Raw genomic sequence first — 17,946 nt, forward strand, 5'->3', positions numbered from 1 at the left:
AACAGAAGATGCTTGTTCATCTGATGGTCTGTTTCTGTTCTGTAAATTCTATGCAATTTTGTGTAAACGCCTTTTAAAGGCTATTAGAAGGGAGTGATTTGGAGAGCAGACATGGAAAGCAACAACCACGTTGAATGAGAATAAGAAAAATGTACCTTCTGTATGTGCCAGATTAAGTCTCAATCATTACTGGGTTTCGAAAACCACCAAAACACACCCCACGTATTGTTCCAGAGCAGGGACTGTGAAAAGAGCTTTAACCAGTCACACAGCCTCCAAACAATAGCATACTATTCACAGTGAGGAGAGACATGCCCTGTGAACAGAGATCTCAGTAAGAATGAAAAGGCACCAATACCATGGAGAAACCATGGCAATACAGCAACTGAGAGGAGGGCTTCAATTATCCACATCAACTGGAAACAAATCACCACAGACACGAGAGATGGAGAAATGGCGAGAGGCCATTCTCCTGCTTCAAGCATGGGTAGGTTTTTATAGAGTTATGCAAACTTTGTACGCACATGCGGATTCATGCTGGACAGAAGCCATTTAACTGCTGAGTATGGAAAGGGATACAATCTGTCATCCCACCTATGCATACATCAAATTCACAAAGGGGACAGGTCCTTCATCTGCTGTGTATGAGAGAAAGGATTTACAAATTCATCTGACCTTTGGACACATGGGCAAACACACATTGGGGAGAGACCGTTTATCTGCTGTGTGTGGGATGAGATTCATTCGGTCATCCCTCCTCAATGCAAATCAACTTGCTCATGCCAAACAGAGACCTTTTAAATGTTCTGAATGTCAAAACAGCTTTAAAAGCAGACAGGAAGTGCAAAACACAAACACATTCGTACTGGGGACAGGCCATTCACTTGCTCCAAGCATGGGAAAAGTTTTGCCCATTTGTCTAACTTTCAGAGATACCAGCAAGTTCACAACAGGGACCAGTTGTTTTCCTGCTCTGAATGTGGGAAAGGACTCACAGTTTTCTAACGTAGTGAGATATTAGTGAGTTCACAAGTAGTTGTAGGTCATCTGTTGCTGTTAATCTCATCCAGGACTGAAGTGTTCATTTGGGAGTTGATGTTTCCTTCTGCTGATCTAAGTATTTGGAGTGCAGTTTATTAATATAGTTATACATCAAATCAATCAGATTTTTTTAAAGCACCTAGTATGTTTGTGTCCTTGATGCTTCAGGAAACTGAGAAAAATTTGGAAGCAGAAGACTAAAAAAAAACTAGTTAACTCAAAGTGAACATCAAGATGAAGATCCGGTAGAGTTACTCAATTCATCAGGACTTGATTACCATCAGTCTTTGAATGAAGATGAAAAAGTTTGAGGAATAGTCACTGGACCTAAAACATTAACTGTGATTTCTCTCCACAGATGTTGCCTGACCTGCTGAGCCTACCCAGCAATTTCGGTTTCTGTTTCTGATTTCCAGCATCAGCAATTCTTTCAACTTTTATATAAATAGTAAATGGTTAGGGTCAGATGACCAAACCCTGTGGCATCTCACCAGTACATTTCAACAAACAATGAAAGACCCATTTGTCCAGACCTTGCTTTTTGCCAGTTAGTCAGTCTTCAATTCATGCTAATAGTGTATCCCAACCTCTTGTGACCCCCTTTCTAAAATTAACCCTTTGTGCATATACATATATATTTAATAATTCATTGCAAGTCTGGGTTTGATTTTCCTGCTTAGCAACTGATGCTTTTTCAAATAACTTGTAACTATTTTTATTGCCATGGTGATTTCTTTTTAACTAGTTTTTGAGCCCTGGCTCTAGAGTCAATGGGTTTGTGAACATCACTACTGGATTTTTTTGTTTATTTGAGATTGGTTTGCAATCCATCAAGGAAAATAATAGGGTTCAAGATTATATAGAGATTTCCAGAATTTTCTTTTAAACACTTAAAAGGAATGCCCATAACTCAGAGAGGGAAATTCTAGGTTTCAGCGTTACTTTGAGTTTTGAGCAGTCTTGAAGGGTTGTCGGAATAGGATGGCTGTGCATAACAGTACTCTAAACAGAGGTGATAAGTGATTTAGGTAACATTAGAATCAACAGTTAAAGCTTGTCCTACACCAGATCAAACTCTGAAGCTGTATTTAAAGCTGAGTATATTTAAAGCCAGATATATAATAATAGCTCCAGGGAGAAGTTCTGTAGTTCCAGTCCAAAGTTGAAGACATGGGTATCTCAAACCTACCGAGACATGAGACACAGAAACTCTGGTATGAGTACTGCATAAATCTTAGAATACAGAGTAGGCGCTCAGGACTGAAATGAGAAAACATTTATTTAATGAGAGGTAGTTGACCTGTGGAATTCTCTCCCACAGAAGTTTGTGAATACATTCGACAAAGAGAATTTTTATAGATTTTGAAGGCATCAAGGAAGACAGTGAGAAAGTGGGAATATGATATTGAGATAAGGATCACTCATGATCATACTGAATGGCAGATCAGGCTCTAAGCGCTGAATGGCCTATTCTTGCTTCTAATTTTGTTTCAATGAGTCTTGTTTTGGGTATCACACTGAAGTTGTTTCATTTCTTTTCAATTTATAAATGAGTTATTGGGATTAGTGGGGTCAGACATTTACTGTGTGCATTCTAAAATAAAACTTGGAATTTGTATAATAAGTAAACGATTTGGTTCAATCAATTTAATCTTCATCCCTTTTGCGAGTGAACTTCTGTTTTATTATTCATGCAAAATCTGCAGTACTATATACAGGGGGTACTTACCTTTCAATGAGAGGCATTGTTAGAATCAAAATGTGACCTATCAAGCAGGACTGCTGCTTGAATTGTCTGGAAATAATAATCAGCTGGGATTGTAACAGATGGAGGGCCACTGGTGGCTCTTGACAAGACTTTTGATTTCATTGGATTAAAAAGGGGTCGGTGTCTTTCTTGTTTAGGTAACAGGAATGGAATAGTTCTAGGGCATGAAGCATGTCTTGTGGCCATGATTATTGCGCTAAACTTAAAAAACTGGCTTTGGATGTTGTGAAGAATTTGCTAGAGGTGGAAGCTAATATCATGCAGAAAGTAAGGAGGCATGGGATAGGGGGAAATGTGGCAGATTGGATTCAGAATTGGCTTACCCTGAGAAGACAAAGGTTGGTAGTGGACGGAAAATATTTAACATGGTGCTTAGTTACGAGTGGCGTACCACAAGGATCTGTTCTGAGTCCTCTTCTATTTGAGATTTTTGTAAATGATTTGGATGTAGGAATAGAAGGGTGGATGAGTAAGTTTGCGGATGATACAAAGATGGGTCGAGTTGTAGATAATGCGGAGGGCTGTTCTAGGTTACAAAGGGACATTGAGAGGTTGCAGAGCTAGGCTGAGAAGTGGCAGATGGAGTTTAACCCTGAAAAGTGTGAGCTGATTCATTTTGGAAAGACAAATTTGAAAGCAGAATACAGGGTTAACAGAAAGATTCTTGGCAGTGTGGAGGAGCAGAGGGACCTTGGGGTTCATGTCCACAGTTCCCTGAAAGCTGCCACCCAGGTGGATAGAGTTGTTAAGAAGGCGTATGGTGCGTTAGATTTCATTAATAGAGGGATTGCGTTCAAGAGCCATGAAGTTATGCTCTAGCTATACAAAAACCTGGTTTGGCCACATCTGGAGTATTGTGTCCAGTTCTGGTCACTTCATTACAGGAAAGATGTGGAAGTGTTGGAAAAGGTGCAGAGGAGATTCACCAGGATGTTGGCTGGAATGAAGGGAAGGTCTTATGAGGAAAGGTTGAGAGAACTAGGGCTTTTTTCTTTAGAACAACGAAGGATGAGATGTGACTTGATGGAGGTGTACAAAATGATCAGAGGTATAGTTAGAGTGGTCAGCCAGAGACGTTTTCCTAGGGTGGAGGTAGCTATTACGAGGGGATATAGTTTTAAAGTGAGTGGAGGTAGATACAGGGGAGACGTCAGAGGTAGGTTCTTTATTCAGAGAGTGGTAGGGGCGTGGAATGCATTGCCGGAGAGGCTAGTGGAGTCGGCCTCATTAGGGGCTTTTAAGCGGCTATTAGATAGATCTAGGGAAGATAGTATTAGGTAGGGCTAGAGGTTAGATAGACCTTAGGCTTAGGGTAAAAGTTCGGCACAACATCGTGGGCCGAAGGGCCTGTACTGTTCTATGTTCTAACAGTTAATTAATCTAAAATCTTTGGAAGCTAAACAGAGAGTTTGCAGATAAATTGAAGGTAGAAATGAGAATAGGATCTTGCGAGGACGAGATGCTTCAAACTGTTCTTCAGCTTTGAGATTTGAAAGAAAGGAAACCTAGAAGCAGGATGTCACAGTTGAAATTAGATGATGTACAGCTGTAATTGAAAAACAAGATGAGTGAGAAAGAGGAATTTGAAAAAAAATCTTGAAATTGAACAAAATGTAAAATGGAGAGAAATGGAATGAGAAGATAATGGAAAAATCAGGAATGATGGAGACAGAAAAGCAGAGAGAAATACAAACGGAGATGGATTTTAAAAAAACAAACTCTAAAGATACAAGGAAATTGGAAAACATGAGTTAGCCTGGGAAAATCTTAGAATAGAGAACGTGGCAACAGACAATTGCCTGAAGAATGAGTATGATTCTATTGAAAGAATTGATTTTTCCAAGAATCTATGCTTCATGTCTAAATTTAACAAGGATGGAGCCGAAACACATTTTCCCTCATTTGAGAAGGTAGTTTACAGGCAAAATGGCCAAAAGAGACAGGACCAGATGTTACAAATATTTTGACAGCTACAGCTATGACTGTGAATGCCAGCTTGTCAGAGAACAATATGCAGTGTATGAAGCTGCCAAAGTGGTTATATTTAATGTTTACGAGCTTGTATCTAAAGCTTATGAACTGAATAAAATCTTTGCTGTTACCTCCAAACCTATCTCAGTACACATTGACAAAACATGCATGTTGCAGTACACCTGCCTTTAAAGTCCTTCCATCTCAGTCTTGTATTCCTTGTGCTTATTTGGGCAGTGTTGTGTTTCTTTGTTGGCAGGAGTTTTCACACCTGCATGAGCAGGTGCCAGGAGACTCAACCTTAATTGAAATTTATGTTGACAAGAAACAGACATTTGTAGAATTTGCAAGGGAGAAAGAAACATTGCAGGATCAGTGGTTTAGATCAGTCAAGCTAGAGAAACATTTTGAGAATGTAAGGGAAATGATGACCACGAAAGAATTCTGAAATAGCAATCTTGCAAATTTGCACTTATTTAGATGAGCATCAAGTGTTTAAGATTAGACAAGCAGCAAAACCAGAAGTTACGTATACGATCTCACATTGACAATTACTAAAGGATGAATGGATATTATGGAAATGTTTCACCTTACCTGATTTAAAATTACTAATGATGTTTGTTTCTTTGTCTTCCCCAACAACTCTTCTAGGAACCAAAAGGAATGTGGTGATTTATCGGCATAGGGAAAAGTCCAGCTAGGTCCTTCTAACACAATCAGTACATCATCACACCCAAAGTGAAGATACATGATCTAGAAGATAGTGACACATAAGAAGAATGCAAATTGAAACAGTGTGAAAACAAGCAGCATCAGAATACAAGAACAAGGTAAGGTCTCATGCCACAGAAACAGATGTATGGACTGACAGAGTCAAATACACAAATGGAATGAAGTTGAAGTGTAATACAGTGTAGATGATTAATACAGTGACATCATAGAGTCTGGCCAGAAGCTGGTCATAACTGGATGTTAAATATTACAGGTTACAATGAGGCTGAAAAGAAAATAAGGATGGAGCAACTGGATAAAAATGAAGGGTACCTTACGGTGCATCTATGAGAAAGGATAATAGATAATCCAAAGAAATGTTGAGATTTCATTTAATTAAAGCAAAAAACTGCAGATGCTGGAAGTCTGAAACTAAAACGGAATATGTTGGAGAAACTCAGCAAATCTGGCAATATCCGTGGAGAGAAACATTTATTTTTCTTCCTCTCCACAGTCGATGCTAGACCTGATAAGTTTCTCCAGCAATTTCTGTTGAGGTGATGGAGATTCTACTGCAGGAATTAGTGGCATCATGTGTTCATTCTGAAATTAGAGAGTTTACAACAAAGCTCAAGTATTTTAATGGAAATCGTACATTTTCTGATAGATCAGCAGAGGCAGCTCAGTTCAGACATTCTCTGAATTCACATCTGTTTTGTGTTTCAGTCCAGTCTCCCACAATGATATTCAACTGTTTTCTCAATCTTGAGACTCACCTCCCACTTCACTGACCCTATTTTTATTATGCTACTCACTTGCATTGATACACCAGAAAATACAGTTATGCAGCAAGTATAGGCCACTTGGCCCCTCAAACCTCCTCTGCCATTGATAAAGTCATGGCTGATCTGATTGTGGTCTCAGCTTCTGGTTTGCTCCTAATATTTTTTGACGACCTTGCTGATCAACAATTTAACTACCTCTGCACTGAATATTTTTAATGACTGCCATTATTACTCTCTGCTAGATTGCATTCCATGGGCTCATTCTTTGAGCAAAAAAATTCCCATCTCAGAGGAAACAGAATAATGATCAATGGATATTTTTAAAGCTGGAGCAAGATTTGTAGTGGAGTTCCCCAGGGATTGGTATTGGGAATCTTGTTTTTCCTGATATATATTAATAATCTAGATCATGATGTGCATGGACATTCTCAAAGTTTGTAGATAACATTAAATGTTGAAGAATTTTAAGCTGTGAAGACGAGTGTTGAACTCCGAAGGGACACTGACGATTTGGAGTGGATGGACAGTTGACAGACAGATGAGGTTCAACGCAGAGAAGTGTGAGGCGATGCACTTGGTGGAAGACAATATAATGTAGGGAGTACAATTCACAAGAGCAGAAGGTGGCAAGACAGGTCAAAATAGCAGTTCAAAAAGCACTTAGTGTTTTCACCTTTATTATGAGCCATACAGCAAGGTGGTGATTTGAACCTGTATTAGAGACTTGTCAGATCTCAGTTGGACCATTAAGTACAGTTGTGGGTGGTACATTATAGGCAAGATGTTGGTTGCAGAAGCAATTTCACAGAATGGTTTGAGAAATGAGAAACTTCAGTTAGGAGGATAGATTGAAGATTGTTGTTCTCCTTGGAGAGAAGGCTGACAGGAGATTTAATACTGGTTTTCAAAATCATGCGGGCTGTTCCCTGTCATGGAAGATTAAAGAATGAGAAAACATTGATTAAAGTGACGAGGAAAAGTTTTTTTTAACACAGTGAGTAGTTACTGCAAGGATACACTGTCTGGAAATAAGGTGGATGCAATTTCAATTGAGGCATTCAAGAGAATGTTGTATGATTAAGCAGATGGAAATGACAGGCAGAGATATGGGGAAAAAGCAGAAGATCGGCAGTAGATAAAAGAGCTATGGCAGGCATGATGGGTTGAATTGGCTCCTTCTGCACCACAGCAAATCTATGATCTGCATCCTGAATTGTAGATCCTTCATTTTTAGACTGTATTTTCTAGCTGAGTTCTCTCCCACAAGGAAAAACATCATTTCAACAGATTTCAGATTCCTCAGGATCCTATATATTATCAAGATCACCTCTCAATCCCAATCTCAGCATTCACTCCCGCATAATTACCGTACATGCCCACAACCACACATGTCAGAATTAGTTGGCAGCCGCACACGCACTCTCCCCACAGTTCCCCTGATGAGGTGGTGGTCGTTTACATTGGGTAAGTCAATGGACGGGCTGTGAACACATCATGGAATTGGTCTAAACATGAGATAAAGGGGTGGCACGGTGGCTCAGTGGTTAGCACTGCAGCCTCACAGCGCCAGGGACCCAGGTTCAATTCCAGCCTTGGGCAACTGTCTGTGTGGAGTTTGCACATTCTCCCCGTGTCTGCGTGGGTTTCCTCCCACAGTCCAAAGATGTGCAGGCTAGGTGGATTGGCCATGCTAAATTGCCCATAGTGTTCAGGGGTGTGTGGGTTATAGGGGGATGGGTCTGGGTGGGATGCTTCAAAGGGCGGCGTGGACTTGTTGGGCCGAAGGGCCTATTTCCACATGGGAGGGAATCTAATCCAATCTAATAAACACCTACCCATTTGGTTTCGAGCCTTACTCTGGGTGTTATGATGTTTTCCGGCCCATCCACTGCCACTGACCCCGGGCACTGACTCTGCCACTGCCTTTCCATGGAAATGTAAAGAATGAGCTTCTTTGCAGACCTGACATCTGCACTTCAACCGCACACTGACATGTAGCTGTTGCCCACGGACCACGCATGTTCTGCTCTCAGGCCCATGACTGGAGGAGAGGGCAGGTCTGGAGGACCCATCAGGAGAAGTTGGTCTTCCAGAGTGAACCAATCACTTTTCTTCATTGGCTGAATTGGAAACATGATTCTGTGTCAAACTCCAGAAGAAAACTGGAGCTTTTTGTAACAAACGTCAGGTGGAAATGCTGACTCTACTCTCCCGCCACAAATGATGCCAGACCTGCTGATTGTCACCAGCTATTTCTGTTCTTATTTCAGATTTACAGCATCTGTAGTTCTTTGTTTTTGTTCAGAGCTTTATCTTTGTGCCGTAAACATGTGAAACTCTGTTGGGGTGGAGCAAATGCACAAACAATTCAAGGGCTGCATTAGGATGAGTTTGATCTCAACGAGAACATTTTACCAAGGCTTGAGCATGACATTTTAAGTTGAAGCAAAAGTATTAGAGAGGATCCAGAAAGGACTCCCAAGAATTGGTCCAGGAATGAGTTGCATCAATTATGTGGACAGATTGGAGATTCGAAACAAACTCAGAAATGCTGCAGAAACACAGCAGATTTGAATTATAAGGGGTAGAGTGAAAAGGTTGGGGCTATTTTCCCTGAAGAGGTGGCTGAGGGGTGACGTTACAGAGATTTATAAAGTCAAAGAACAAAAAACAAAGAAAATTACAGCATAGGAACAGACCAATCGGCCCTCCAAGCCTGCACCGATCGAGATCCTTTGTCGAAACCTGTCATCTATTTTCTAAGCGCCTGTATCCCTTTGCTCCCTGCCCATCCATGTACCTGTCCAGATACATCTTAAAAGACACTATTGTGTCTGTGTCTACCACCTCCGCTGGCAACGCATTCCAGGCACACACCACCCTCTGCATAAATAACTTTCCACGCTTAACTCACTTAATCTTTCCTCCTCTCACTTTGAACTCATGACCCCTAGTAACTGAGTCCTCAACTCTGGGGGAAAAAGCTTCTTGCTATCCACCTTGCCTATACCCCTCATGATTTTGTAGACCTCAATCAGGTCCCCCCTCAATCTCCGTCTTTCTTACGCAAATAATCCTAACCTACTCAACCTTTCTTCATAGCTAGCACCCTCCATACCAGGCAACATCCTGGTGAACATCGTCGGCACCCTCTCCAAAGCATCCACATCCTTTTGGTAATGTGGCAACCAGAACTGTACGCAGTACTCTAAATGTGGCCAAACCAAAGTCTTATACATCTGCAACATGACCTGCCAACTCTTGTACTTAATACCCCGTCCGATGAAGGAAAGCATGCTGTATGCCTTCTTGGCCACTTTACTGACCTGCATTGCCACCTTCAGGGAACAATGGACCCGAACACCCAGATCTCTCTGAACATCAATTTTCCCTAGGACTTTTCCATTTACTGTATGGTTTGCTTGTGAATTAGATCTTCCAAAATGCATTACCTCGCATTTGCCGGGATTGAACTCCATCTGCCATTTACCTGCCCACCTCTCCAATCTATCTATATTCTGCTGTAATCTCTGACAGTCCCCTTCATTATCTGCTCCTCCACCAATCTTCATGTCATCTGCAAACTTGCTGATCAGACCACCTGCACCTTCCTCCAAATCATTTACGTATATCACAAACAACAGTGGTCCCAGCACAGATCCCTGTGGAACACCACTGGTCACAGGTCTCCAATTTGAGAAAACCCCTCCCACTACTACTCTCTGTCTCCTGTTGTCTAGCCAGTTTTTTATTCATCTAGCTAGTCATGAGGGCAGACAAAGAAAGGTAAATAGGCAAGTGGTTTTCCCTGGGGTGAGCGAGACTATAACTAGAGAGGTAAGGTTTAAGTGACAAGGGAAAGATTTAAAAGAGACCTAAGAGGCAACATTTTCATGCACAGGGTGGTGCATGTATGGAATGAGCTGCCAAAGAAAGTGGAGGAGACTGGTACAATTATGACATCTATAAGACATCTGGATGGGTACATGAATAGGAAGTGTTTACAGGGATATGGGCCAAGTGCTGGCAAATGGGACTCGTCTTTATATAGGTTATCTGGTTGGCATGGACAAGTTGGACTGAAGGGTCTGTTTCCATGCTGTAGAATCGTAGAGATATATCTAGCAGCATCTGGTGAGACAACATAGTTATTATTTTGAGGCTTGAGTTCAGACCCATGTTCTTTGTTTGGGCATTACAATATCTGCAATATTTTGTTTTTACTGGTGGTACGAGGCTATTCTCCTTGGAGATGGAAAAAGTTAAGATGAGCTGAAAACAAAAAATACTGGAGATCACACAGAGTCAAGTGTCATCTAGATGTGAATCGTTAACTTGCTTTCTGCCTTCGTGACCCGCTGTGATCGCCACCATTTTATGATTTCAATTCAGATTCCAGCATCTGCAGTAATTTTCTTCGATGAAGTTAAGATGTGATTTGATTTAGGTGTTCAGAATCATGAGATGTTGGAACAGAGGAGATAATGAGTGTTCAGTGTGTTGGCCAAATCAAGAAGCAGTTTAATGAAACTCACAAAAATAGCAATGCTAACATGGGACTCAATGGGGTAAAACACTTTTTCCCACTGCAAGTGGAATCTGGAATGCACTGTCAGATTCAACCAACCCCTTTAGAATTGGACAATTATCTGAAGAGAAAAGATGAGAGATTCAGCCGAAACATGGTGCTCTTGCAGATAGCTGGCAGAGACACTGGATCAAATGCTTTCCTTACACGCTGTGACCAGAAGCAGGGAATTGTGTGCTTTCGTGCTGGCCTAATATACCCTGCCCCCACTGCCCACACCCCCTCAACACTTACATCAGATGAGAGAAACGAATGTAAGAGTCAAAAGGTGGGAAAAGTGGGTTAGATTTGTGGGGCACGAGCAATGGGGGAAATGAGGGATTTAATGTGCAAACTGACTCAAAATAGATAGGCATACAGAGCCTTAGAATCCCCACAGAATGGAAGCAGGCCATTTGGTCTGTTGAGAACACAGTGACCCTCTGAATAGCATCCTGCCCGACGTAACCCTGTGTTTCCCATTGCTGAACCACCTAGTCTGCACATCAGCTGACAATATGGGCAATTTAGTTTAGATTAGATTAGGTTAGAGTAGATTAGATTCACTACAGTGTCGAAACAGGCCCTTCGGCCCAACAAGTCCACACTGCCCCTTGAAGCATTCCACCCAGACCTATCCCCCAGTAACCCACACACCCCTGAACACTACAGGCAAATTTAGCATGGCCAATCTATCTAACCTGCACATCTTTGGACTGTGGGAGGAAACCGCAACACCAGGAGGAAATCCATGCAGATATGAGGAAAATGTGCAAACTCAACATAGACTGTCGCCGGAGGCTGGAAACAAATGCGAGACCCTGGTGCTGTGAGCCAGCAGTTCTAATCACTGAGACATTGTGTCATCCAAAATTGGGCCTTGATGAGGTTTTTAAGATAGTCTTTTCGAACAGTACATTCTGGAGCCAACCTGACAACCAGCTGTATTGGATACAGTGTCATGCAATAACAGTGGGTTAATTAACAATCTCACTGAGAAAGTAGTCCAAGGTGATCGTAATACAATGGAATTTTACAATCATTTACAGGGGGAGAAGTGTATATGAGGCTTGAATTTTAAACTTAAATAAGTGCAGACTTGTGGACATGTAATCAGCAAAGGTGATGTAGCAAATTAGCTTAGAGATAGGTCGTTCTGGATGTGAGTTTGCTCTCTGAGCTGGAAGGTTAGTTTTCAGACGTTTCGTCACCATTCTAGGTAACATCATCAGTGAGCCTCCGACGAAGCGCTGGTGTTATGTCCCGCTTTCTATTTATCTGGTTAGGTTTCCTTGGGTTGGTGGTGTCATTTCCTGTTCTTTTTCTCAGGGGATGGTAGATTGGCTCCAAATCAATGTGATTGTTGATGGAGTTCCGGTTGGAATGCTATGCTTCTAGGAATTCTCGTGCGTGACTCTGTTTGGCTTGTCCTAGGATGGATGTGTTGTCCCAATCAAAGTGGTGTCCTTCCTCATCTGTATGTAAGGATACGAGTGATAGTGGGTCATGCCGACTATCACTCGTATCCTTACATACAGATGAGGAAGGACACCACTTCGATTGGGACAACACATCCATCCTAGGACAAGCCAAACAGAGACACGCACGAGAATTCCTAGAAGCATAGCATTCCAACCGGAACTCCATCAACAAACACATTGATTTGGAGCCAATCTACCATCCCCTGAGAAAAAGAACAGGAAATGACATCACCAACGCAGGAAATGACACCACCAACCCAAGGAAACCTAACCAGATAAATAGAAAGCGGGACATAACACCAGCGCTTTGTCAGAGGCTCACTGATGATGTTACCTAGAATGGTGACAAAACGTCTGAAAACTAACCTTCCAGCTCAGCGAGCAAACTCACATCCAGAACCTCAACCTGAGCTACAAATCTTCTCAAAACTCACTAGATAGGTCGTCTCAGAGACAATGGCAAATACTTAAGGGGATACTTCAGAATGCAGAACAGATATATTCCAATGAAAAATAAAATTTCCAAGCAAATAAGTATGATCTAATCATCATTATGGAGGTATGCAGAATGTAGAATGATATAGATCAGGAGCTGAATACTGAAGGATCAATGACATTGAAGGAGGACAAAAAGCTAGGAAAAGATAGAGGAGAGGACATACTATCTGTGGTTAACTATACAAAAAATGTTCTGAAACCTTGTAATTTCAAATAAACCTGCTGGACTACAACCTGGTGTCGTGTGACTTCTGACTTTATCTACTCCAGTCCAACAGTGGCACTTCCATGTCATAGCCAAAAAAAATGTTAAAGATGATATTCAACATAAAGAAGGAGCACATAATTGCTGAAGAATGAATGGCAGGGTAGAAGACAGGATTGAATGTACAAAATGGCAAAGAATGACTGCAACATTAATAAGGAGAGAAAATGAGAGTAGGAGAGAAAGAAAGACAAAAATATAAAGTATTTAGCAGTTCTCTAGATAGTTTAAAAAAGACAGTTAATAATGGGAGTATCTGTCCTATAGAAAGTGAATCATGGGAATCAATGGAAAATAAATAGATTGCAGGTGAATTGAACAGGTATTTTTCATAGATGCAGCAAATAAAATCCCAGAAGCTGCAATAAATTAGGAAATTGTGGACAGGGAGGTGAAGAAAATTACAAATAGCACAGAAATATATTGTAGGAGCTTCATGCAGAGACATCATAAAATCTTGACATGTGGAAACACTAGAAACACAAAAACAGTGTTTCTACACTTTAGGGATGAGATGATGTCTCAGCGTACAGCACCTACAGTACATTTCTCTGGTGATTGTAATTTTTTTCAGCTCTTCCCTCTCCACAATTTCCTGGTTTATTGTTGCTGCTGGGATTTTGCTGGATGCATCTGTGAAAACTACCTGTTCAATTCACCATTTGGCCTAACAAGTCCACATCACCCCTTTGAAGAGTATCCCACCCAGACGTACCCACCCCCACCCTTTTCTGTAACCCTGCATTTCCCATGTCTAATTCTTCTAATTTACACAACCCCTGGACACTGCAGGTAATTTAGCATGGCCAATCCACTGAACCTCCACATCTTTGGACTGTGTAGGAAACTGAAGCGCCTGGCGGAAACCCATGCAGACCCCATGCAGACACGAGGGGAATGTGCAAACTCCACACAGTTGCCAGACATTGGAATCGAAGCTGGGTCCCTGGTGCAGTGAGGCAGCAGTACTAACCATTGAGCCACCGTGCGCCCTTTTTCATCCCTGGGTCATGGCTGACAGCATCCTGGGATCTGAAAAAAAATGACCAGAGAGATGTGACGTATTGGTTTTGGGTTTGAAAATTCTGTAGATTCAGGGAAGATTCCAAAGAATGGAATGCCGATTAACTTCTAACATTGTCCCTGTGGCAGATTTTTTTTTCTTTATTTCATACACAGTATGAGGATGTCACTGGCTAGGCAGCATTTATTGCCCATCCCTACTTACCCAGAGGGCAGTTAAAAATGAACCACATTGCTGTGGGTCTGAGTCACATGTAGGCCAGACCAGGTAAGCATGGAAGTTTCCTTTCATAAAGGACGTAAGTGAACCAGATCGGTTTTTCTGACAATCGACAATGGGTTCATGGTCATCATTTAACTCTTAATTCCAGATATTTATTGAATTCAAATTCCACCTTCAGCGATGGCAGGATTTGAGCCCAGGTCCCCAAAACATTATCTGGGTCTCTGGATTAACAGTCCAGTGCTAGTACCATGTCCCCCAAGGATGACTTAGCAGGGCATGAAAAAAGTTTCAGAATGATCAGCCAGAGTCAACAAGATTTGATAAGAGAGAAATCAACTTTCAACAATTTTTGTACTCCTTTGAGGAAGTAACATATTCTTGATAAAGGGGAATCAGTGGATGGTGGAGCAGCAATGGGAGTAGTTTCAGGGGATAATTCAGAATGCACAATAGAAGTTCATCGTGAGGAAAAAGAAACATGCCAAGAGGAGGATGAGGCTGACAATGGGAAGTCAGGTAAAGCATAAAAGCAAAAGAAAAAGCGTATAATGAGGTGAAGATTAATGGGAACTCAGAGGAATGGGCAGCCTTGAAAAACCAGCACAGGATAACTGTAAAAGCAGTAAGGGGGAAGAGATGAAATAGATTGGAAATTGTAAGAGTTTCTTTAGACATATAAAAGGTAAGTGAGAGGCAAGAGTGGACATTGAACCACAGGAAAATGAGACAGGAGAAGTAGGAATGAAGAACAAAGGCATGGCAGAGAAACTGAATGGGTACTTTGCAACATTTTCACAGCAGAAGACATCTGCGACATACCAGAGCTTCAAGAGAGTCAAGGGACAGGGGTGACTGTAGGTCCATCTAAGGAGATGATGCTGGGAAAGCTGTAAGGTCTGAAGGTGGATAAATCACTCACCGTGGATGAGTTATACCCAGAGTTCTGAAGGAGCTAGTTAAGGAGATTGTCGAGGTATTGGTTGAGATATTTCAGAAATCACTGTAATCAGGCAGGGTCCCAGAAAATGAATAATGTAACATCCCTGTTTAAGAAGAGAGGGAAACTATAGACCAGTAAGCCTGGCCTCAGTCATTGGTAAGATTTTAGAGTCCATTATTAAGGATAATATTGCTGACTACCTTGAAGTGCATGGTAAAATAGGGAAAATGGTATTTAAAGTTTTGGCAAAGGTCTGTAGCTCAGGTTGTGGGTGAGGTTGTTGACTTGCTCACCGAGCTGGCTTATTGTCATTCAGATGTTGTGTCACTGATGACATCATCAGTGGAGTCGCAGATGAATTGATATTATTTTACTCCGCTCAGAGGTAAAATGGCTTCAAGAGGTGGTCATGCCTAACAAATCTGTTGCAGTTGGTTGGCTCATTGTTGTTCCTTAGACATTTCATTACCCTGCTGGGTAACATGATCAGTCCTTCATCGGAGGCTACACTGATGATGTTACTCAGCAGGGTAATGAAATGTCTGTGGAACAACAACAAACCAGCTTGGGGAGCCAACCAACCTCAACACCACAACCCGAGCTACAAATCTACTCCAAAACCTTAGAAATTTGTTAGAATCCTTTGAGGAGGTATCAAACAAGTCAGACAAAGGAGGGCCAGTGAACGTGATCCTTTTGGATTTTCACAAGAACTTTGACAAGGTGTCGAGCAGGAGGCTACTACATAACAGCCCAGGCTGTTAGAGGCAAGGTACTGTCACGGATAGAGGATTGGCTGACTGGCAGAAGCCAGAGAGTAGGGATAAAGGGGTCTTTTTCAGGGTGGCAGCCAGCGACTAGTGGAGTTCTGCAGGGGTCAGTGTTGGGACCTGAGCTACTCAAATTATACCATCATAATATAGAGTTAATATATAGAGTCAATATATAGAGTTGATAGCCAGAGACTATTTCCCAGGGCAGAAATGGCTAGCACGAGGGGTCATAGTTTTAAGCTGGTTGGTGGAAAGTATAGAGGGGATGTCAGAGGCAGGTTCTTTACGCAGAGAGTTGTGAGAGCATGGAATGCGTTGCCAGCAGCAGTTGTGGAAGCAAGGTCATTGGGGTCATTTAAGAGACTGCTGGACATGTATATGGTCACAGAAATTTGAGGGTGCATACATGAGGATCAATGGTCGGCACAACATTGTGGGCTGAAGGGCCTGTTCTGTGCTGTACTGTTCTATGTTCTATGTTCTATGTTCTATGTTCTATGTTCTATAATCTGGACAAAGGAACTGAGGGCATTGTTGCTAAGTTTGCAAATGACACAAAGAGGGTGGGTGGAGGGACAGTTCGTGTTGAGGAAGTGGGGCAGATAGCATTTATAGCCCATCTCTAATTGCCCAGAGGGCAGTTAAGAGTCCACCACATTGCTATGGGTCTGGAGTCACATGTAGACCAGACCAGGTAAGGATGGCAGTTTCCTTCCCTAAAGGCCATTAGTGAACCAGATGGATATTTTTCAACAATCGGCAATGGATTCATGTCATTGTTGGATTCTTACTTCCAGATATTTACTGAATTCAAATTCCACCATCTGCCATGGTAGGATTTCAACCTATTATCTGGGTTTCTGGATTAAAATCCAGCAATAATACCACTACGCCATCGCCTCTTCCACACAGAAGGACTTGAAAATGCAAGGCAAGAGGGCAAAGAAGTGGCAGATGGAATACCACACAGGAAAGTGAGATGTTATGCACTTTAGTAGGAAGAATACAGACATAGACTATTCTCTAAATAGGGAATCTGAAGGGCAATTGGACTTCAGAGTCCTAGTTCAGGATTATCCTAAGGTTCAGCTGGCAGTTAGGAAGGCAAATGCAATGTTGGAAATCATTTCAAGAGGGCTAAAATACAAAAGCAGAGATGTACAGCTCAAGCTGTATCAGCTCTGGTCACAGCGCATTTCGAATATTGTGGCAGTTTTGGACCCCATATTTAAGGATGGATGTGCTGGCATTGGAAGGAGTCCAAAGCAGGTGGACAAAAATGATCCCAGTGATGAAGGACTTGTCAAATGATGATGATGTCAAATGACTTGATGATGTTTACAAGGATGAGGGGGTATCAGATTGAAATTTACAGAACTGAGGGCCTGGATATAGTGGACATGAAGATCTTTTCATTAGTGACACAGTCTCTGGGTGAAGGGATGACCTTTTAGAACAGAGATGAGGAGGAATTATGTCAGCCAGAAGATGGTTAATTTGTGGAACTCATTTCTGAGAAGGGCTCTGGATGCCAAGTTATTCAGTGTATATAAGACAGAGATAGGTAGGTTCTTGATTGGTCACGAGATCAAGGGTTATGGGCAGAAGGCGGGAGAATGGTGTTGAGAAACACATCAGCCATGATTGAATACAGCAGCAGACTCAATGGGTTGACATGGTCTAATTCTTCCTCTCTATTTTAAGGTCCTATGATGTACTGCAGTTATTGCAGAAAAGAACAGCTCATTGAAGGGGTAACATACTGGCAATGGATCGAAGATTGACAGGCGAACAAGAAGCAGTGGGTAGACAGGAATTAGTCATTTTTCAGCTGGCAAGACAAAATGAGTGGTGTGTTACAGGGATACAGTGGTCTCCAACTTTTTACGGTTGAAAG

The 17,946-nt window shown here is 41.8% G+C and overlaps 1 long non-coding RNA gene across 4 annotated transcripts in view; it reads right to left on the reverse strand.

Moving 5' to 3' along the window:
- The window catches only part of LOC125449418 (uncharacterized), a 36,107-nt gene that overhangs the window by 8,341 nt on the left and 9,820 nt on the right, over nt 1–17,946 (reverse strand). Inside the window, exons 2-4 of one of the 4 annotated variants that reach the window (XR_009443115.1) lie at nt 14,061–14,119; nt 5,375–5,533; nt 156–316 (exon numbers count right to left, since the gene is read on the reverse strand). This is a non-coding gene — a long non-coding RNA (uncharacterized LOC125449418). The other 3 variants (XR_009443116.1, XR_007246907.2, XR_009443117.1) reach the window with 3 other exon arrangements.

This window comes from Stegostoma tigrinum, chromosome 42 (genome assembly GCF_030684315.1).
Source record: "Stegostoma tigrinum isolate sSteTig4 chromosome 42, sSteTig4.hap1, whole genome shotgun sequence".
Taxonomy (NCBI): domain Eukaryota; kingdom Metazoa; phylum Chordata; class Chondrichthyes; order Orectolobiformes; family Stegostomatidae; genus Stegostoma; species Stegostoma tigrinum.